The following is a 7,347-nucleotide window of genomic DNA, read 5'->3' as shown; positions in this document are numbered from 1 at the left end:
CCGCTGCGAGTATCGCATCGTGTCCCCCCGCGCTAGCGTTTGCTATCATTGTTGTCGCAACTGTCGGCAGGAAGTGAGCCGCGGGAGCAGCGAGCCGCAGGTTAGGGTGCGAGGCCAAAGAACGATGAAATTTGCATTGATGATGCAAATTAGGGTTGCCACCTCCTAGACTCCGAGTCCCCCCCCCACCCCCCCCAAAAATATACGGGACAAAGTGAAGTGCGTCCCGTATCAGTTCATTACGGGACAGGTTTTTTAGTTTGCGTATTTCACGGAAGGGTTGGCAACCCTATCCAGACCACAGACGGAAATCAAATGAGGTTTTGTGTCATTTTCCCTTAAAAAAAACGGGACAAATTGTGTCCCGGGAGAGATTTTTACTTTTTCCCGGGACAGGTGGTGAAAAAAAGAGAACAATTCTGGGGAAAAAAAACGGGACGGGTGGCAACCCCTAATGCAAATGTCAACACGAAGAGGAAGGCGTGGCGAATTGGAAGAGAGGCGAGTTAGCATCGGCGCACGGAGCCTGTAGCGGCCACGAAAAAATGAGCAACCGTATGAACGAATTAAACGCGCTCCCGCGCCAAAGCAAACATAGTGGTGCAGCCGCGCCCTGCCTCGGCGCTGGGAAATAAACTGTGACATGATGGTTATGTTTTTTGTTGTTGTTGTTGTTGTTGTTGTTGAAAATCGGAAAGGAACAGCATTCAGCCCACGTTCCTGCACGACGTCTGCAAGGAAGCAGAGCTGACGCTGCGTTTTCGGATGTGCAGTATTCAAACCTGACCTTTGGCTCCGATGAATAGATGACCTCGCTGTGATGAAGCGTGAAGTGAATTGTGATATTTAGGTCCTGCTCTTGCCTGAGATGTGTGAATAACTGCAACGAGAAAAAAGACTCGGCGAGCTGAACCAACCGCAGAACAGGTGCATCTGTATAAATTGAAATCACAATCTGTGAAAAATAAATGGGACACTAGCTCATTTTAGCTAGCACAGTTCCGTCAGCCCCAGCTGATAAAAGTTTGGAACAACACAAATCTGAAAGTGATAACATAATTGTAGGTATATTGTAGGTATGAAATCTATCAATTTCGTTTCCAAAGCTTGAGGTGTATAAGAGTACATTTTCAAAATAGTCAAATATTGGGAAGTCCACTTTCACGACTACCATAATAAACAAACAGAGAAACGTGGGAAAAACCAGCATATGCAACACCTGTTCACATTCACATTCATTTTACGTTTTCTTTACGTTTCTTGCTCCCAGTGTCTGCGCTGGGCGAGTCGTTATTAGACAGTGGTGCACCAAAATGTCATTGATCAGCTCGTCACCGCGGCCCGTCAGCTCTTTGACAAGCAGACGTCTATCATGGAGTGGCTTTTTTTCCCCCCAATACCGGACTCAATCACCTTATTACCCGGAAGCATCAACCACAATGTTGTTCATTCGGACCTGTTAAAATGTCATCGTTCTCGAACAGCGGTCCCCAATCTTTATTTATTGAATGCGATTTCCTCCATCACATGAACCCTCTCAGGAAGCGCCTTAGCCACCTCTTCCACACCTCCTGAAGTGCTGCACTGGTTCCTTAACATCTCTGTCCTGATCCAGCAACTTGGACTGCCCTTCATAATGCACTTATGTCAATGTTAATTTGGGCCTGTTAAAATGTCATTGCTGCAGAACAGTTGGTCCCCAACCGTTTTTTGCGGCATGGACCTGTTTCATGTCAGACAATATTTGCAGAGGCCGGCCTTTGAGGTGTGGTGAACCAATACAACAAAAGAACACATGATATGACCGGCAGGAAAACTTGATTAGCAGCTTCCTCTTAACATCGTGAAAACAACACAACAAAAATATTTTTTTAAAAAATACTCCAAAGACTGCTGGTCTTTTAATGCAGGCTGCTTGGTCTCCAAGTGGCCAAGCAGTTTTGAAGGCTTCATGGCCTCATTAGCGAGCCGGCCGCCGCATTTAATGCGGAGTGGGCTTGGTGCGTGGGAATCTCCTGTTGATGTAAAATCCATATTTTAAGTAGGACGCCTGGTGTTGTCTGTTAAATGCAGCTTCTTCTTTTTTTTTTCTTTCTTGGAAGTCGTGAACTCTTCTTCTGTCTCCTCACTGGGCCTTTTCCCCTTCACAGAGTTGAGCCATTAGATGGATGGAACTCAGAGAATCCGGTAACTTTTCAAAATAAAACACAGTTCGTTCTCAGATCATAAATGAAAGGGAAATAATTTAAGTGATTTCTTCTTTCTGTGCGGCCCTGTTACAAATGTCCCAAAGACCGGTACCAGTTTGCGGCCCAGGGGTTGGCGATCGCTGCTCGAGAACACATAAACTCTGCTAATTACCATCCATTTATTATGGTCCTGTGTCTCCAGTAACATCACATTCAAAACAACAAAATAAAAACAGTTGGAGTCCGAATTAAAAAAAACAAAAACAAACAAAAAACAATTGTCAGTATGTGCGCCATTGTGAGTTGTTCATCCACTCAAACCCCTTTATGTGATGCCACCAAAGCACTGAACCAAGCTCACCTCCAGAGAATGTGTTGTCGCCCACTGTGAGGTGGTTCCATGACGTAAGGCCAGAGTTCTGCTGTCATGTGTGCGTGCCATGACCTGAAAAATGTTCTGACGAGTGTGTGCCATTGAATGAGCTCACCCAAGAGGGATTAAATATCATTACCGAGGGTTTACAACTCCAAGCTGCTGGGTAAACCCACGCTCACGGTGTGAGAAAAGCCTTCCAACTTTGACGGGTAAAAACCTTTCGACTTTTGAGCTGAACTTCAGTTGATGGAACAGTACGGATGTACACATATTATGGGTTGCCCGTATCGCGCTTAGATGTGCTGTTTAGATACGTTTAAATGCCCTAGAGCCCTAAATTTCATGTTTACTTAATTTAAGATTTTATGAAAATGTTTCCCTGGGATTAAAAAGAACTGTTAACTGTCTCGGCGCTAACCGTAGGAAATTATGGTTAAACGAAAGAACTGGTTAAATACACAACATTGACGTGCGTACGGTTTATGTTCTTATCAAAACTGTGTGACCACAACATGAACTTAGTATCCTGGAAGTAACGAAAAAAAAAAAAAAAAAAGGAGATGAAAGAACAATGATAGCAGCTCCAGCAGCTGTGTTCTCACATCTTGCCCTTATCCTCCAGTTGACCTCCGACTATTTATCATCCCATTAAACTGGTGCGCCAACGCCGAGAACTTGTCTCTGGGAAAGTTCAGCACGTCCACATGGTCCCCTCACTCCGCAATCAGTGGGACAGTGGGACCAGAGGCACGGACAACCGCACGGGCAATCACAAAGGATCGGCATTTACTGTCAAATTGGTCCCTGTATTTTTTTTGATAAAAATGATGCATCAAATTAATTGTATATAAAAAAAGCTCAATCATTTTTAAAGCAAGAAACAATTTGATTCCTAGTAATATTGTTAGAGGTTGTGTAATAGAAGAGGTGGTTATAATGTAAGAGGAGAACTACATTCTTTATTTAAAAAAAAAAACATTGTGAAAATCAAAAGTAGTGTCTTTAGGAGGTACATGGAAGAATAGCAGTTGTATTCAATCATGGCGTTGCAAAGGGAGTTGGGATAGGGGTGTAAACACTTATATTTGGTTGTAATTGAATCACTCTCAGCTTTCATCCTCATCTATTTCAGACTGTATTTAGTTTTTTATTATTATTTTAGTTTAGTTTATTCATAAACAAGTGAGAAAAGGGTAGAAGGGATATACACATTTTACTACATCTGTTCCGCTTACATGCCTGTCTGTGGATGAACACATTTATTTCAAAATTGAACTCACGAGTTCAAGTACACTCTAAATAGCAACATCATCAAGAAGTTCTCGGCGTTGGCGCACCAGTTTAATGGGATGATCAATAGTCGGAAGTCAACTGGAGGATAAGGGCAGGATGGAGATGTCGCTATTGGTCAACAAATTGAACAAGGGGGCAGTAAACAGAGAGTAAAAATAATTTCACTAACAAACATTTAAAAGCATTTCATTGATGGTGATGTTGATGATGTTGCTATATAGAATGTATTTGAACTCGTGAGTTCAGTTTTGAAATTTGAAATATGTTTATCTACAGACAGGCATTCAAGCCTGGATATCCCTACTTCCTTCTCTCACCTTTTTGCGTGAATAAATGAAGGGTGAATGAGGATGAAAGCTGAGATTGTTTCAATTACAACCAAATATAAATGTTTACACCCCTTACCAACTATTTTTGCAACCCCATTATTGAATACAACTTTTTCCATGTACCTCCTAAAGACACAAACTCCTATTAGATTTCACAATGTTTTTTCTTTTAATAAAGAATGTAGTTCTCCTCTTAAATTACAACCACCTCTTTTTTTGAAAATGACTAGGACTCAAATTGTTTCTTGCTTTAAAAATGATTGAGCTTTTTTATATAATTAATTTGATGCATCATTTTTATCAACAACAACAACAAAAGAAAATACAAGGACCAATTTGACGGTAAATGCAGGTTAGCAGTGTTATAGTGCACATTTTTTTCAATCTTCTGTCTCATATTTATCTTCATGAACCAACAGCCGGTGCATGTGACAATGCGGTTTGATAATTCACACTCGCGATGGTCCAAAAAATTCACACGCTCGACAAACGGCGTGTTGGTGATGTATCGAGTCGCGTAATGGTGATAGAATGGGGGCACGTGTTTGTGTATTTGCAAGCGATAGCCAATGTGCGCGGCTTGTTTTCAGTGCCTTTACTGTACACTTACGTTTGCAACCATACAGTAAATCATCAGCTCCAAATTCTGACTAACTTTGATCTAGAGGTCATAATTATTGGATTAAAATTACACCATGAATCTATTATGCACCTTAGACACTTATGTTTTATTAAAGACAAAATCGACTAAGATTAAAGTGTGAGCAGCACTAGGAGCTCGATTTTAATAAAGGTGCAACGTTTACATTCATGCACATTCTTTTTTCGAGGATCATTGTGTTTGCTTAAAGGCGTGAAGAGTGTTTGTTCAGAGAAAAGCCTCCCGAGCTCGAGCGCATTACTGCGTGTCGTGCAGAGTCAACTTGTGATTGTACTGGCATGTCCAAGTGAAGGGCTTGTTAATTTCTTGTGTGTGTGTGTGTGTGTGTGTGTGTGTGTGTGTGTGTGTGTGCGAGCGAGTGCGCTAAAGGAACCTTGTAATCCTCAGAAAGTCCTGCAGATTACTTGGACAAGCGGTTTGTATGCCATCTGTACCTGTCAAACGAAACCACTTCAAAACAGCGAAAAACCTCTTAATTATTGTTCTCACCACTGTGGTCGCACTGTTTTAAAGTGGCACAAGGCAGCGAGAGCCCCATCCAAAGCCTCCTGTGTCGCACAAACAAAAGCAACCCGGGAGCCTTTTTAGCCAAAGTCTCTTAAATCCCCCGTTGCTCCCATCCTGGTGTTCACTTTCAGCTCCAGCAGTTCGTCTTTTGCCGCGTCTGCGTGCTAAGTGCACTGAACTGCTGCTTACGCGATTGGCTGATGTGCTGTTTGGCTCGGCAAGCAATTGAACATTCAACCTAATGAAGTGGCCTGAGAGGAACGTAGGGTCTGGACTCCTAGTGAAAAATTAGATTTATGTTCTCACTCCTGGTGTGATTGGTAACAACACCTGGGAGGCTCTGTTGTTTATTTGTTTATTTAATACGGATCACTATTAGTTTGCGCAATGTGAAGACTATTCTTGCTGGGTTCCACACAGAAACAGACAAGAGATGACATTCATTCATTCATTTTCCATACCCGCTTAGTCCCTAGCTCAGGGTCACGGGGGTCTGCTGGAGCCTAGCCCAGCTGTCTTAGGGCGAAGGCAGAGTGACACCCTGGACAAGTCGCCAGTTCATCGCAGGGCCACATAGACACAGACAACCATTCACACTCACATGCACACCTACGGACAATTTAGAGTGTTCAACTGACCTCACATGCATGCTTTTGGAGTGTGGGAGGAAGCCGGAGAACCCGGAGAGAACCCACGCAGACACAGGGAGAACATGAGATTACAATAATTGCAAATCAAAGTGGTTGAAAATATCCACCTAAGTTCCTAACATTATAAGTTAAAAACGAAAACAAAAAAATGAGATTAAAAAAATGACCAAATTCTAAACACAAGCATCCTTAGCAACAATATTTGCTGCTGCCGCCAGATCATTATCCACTCATGAACCAACTTACGAGGTCGATCATAATAACATTATACACTTTTGCAAGGTTTTCATACGAACCATCATAAACGTTTTTTTTTTTTTTTTTAAATTGCATCCTTTTCTCTTCATCACACTTTGCAATAAGACAGTCCTGATGGTCACAGCGAGACAAGGATGGATATGCTCATACCTGTAAAATACAAAATGTAAAATCCACCCACAGCCAGTGTTGGCAAGTAATCTATTAACAAGTAATCTACTACTGTAATTCTTTTTAAAGTAACGGAGTAAAGCAATGGTATTGCTGTGGCAAAACGGGTAATTATATCAAAATTACTTTATCAAGTAACGATTCCATTACTTACAAAAGAAGCATGGCGGCGGCCAAAGAAGAAACAGCGATTGTGTTTGAGAGCTGGAAATACAACAACAATATTCTGAGTTCATCTCGTCTAAATGAAAGAATATTGTGGTTTGTTGTACGTTATGTGCAGGAAACAAGACGTTCGCATCTGTTACCTTATCTGTTTTTAAACTAAAGCAATTAGTAATTGATTACTTATGAAACAAAGTACTTAGAGAAGTAATTGGATTACGTTTTAAAGGAGCAATCAGTAATCAGTAGTTGGACCACTTTTATGGAGTAAACAGCGTGCAATTCCAACTATGAAATGAGTTGGCTATGAGCAGGATATTAAACTTGTGGTCAGCAGTGTTCCACTCTGCGTTAGAGGCAACAGTCATTTTCTTAATTGAAAAGTTTTGAATTGAAAAGATCGAGGCGATTGTGCTACATGTTATTCATATTTTTGGCAAGTAGATCCGTGACACTGAGCAGAGGCAAACACACGATGAAACATCTGTACTTGTTTTTCCTGCTTGTGTCGCATCTGCCCCGTGCTATTTATTTCATTTTCACACCCCCTTTTTTTTTCCTTCTTCCATTTTCTCCTTTCAAGGGAGTGGGCGGTTAAAGGTGTGTTCGCTTTGATCTTTTATTCACGGCTTGTGTGCCTGACTCCGAAATTAGAGCCACCTCCATTAGCGCGAGCGTGCCCTAATGGGCGTTCAAGTTTAAGGGCTGAATGCACGAAGTCTGTATGATTCCCGCTGGGCGTTGGTGG

The sequence above is a fragment of the Nelusetta ayraudi genome, unplaced genomic scaffold, assembly GCF_046127955.1.
Source record: "Nelusetta ayraudi isolate G7.1 ecotype Tasmania unplaced genomic scaffold, CSIRO-AGI_Nayr_v1 ptg000034l, whole genome shotgun sequence".
NCBI classification, from domain to species: Eukaryota; Metazoa; Chordata; class Actinopteri; order Tetraodontiformes; family Monacanthidae; genus Nelusetta; species Nelusetta ayraudi.
This window is presented reverse-complemented; position numbering follows the sequence as displayed.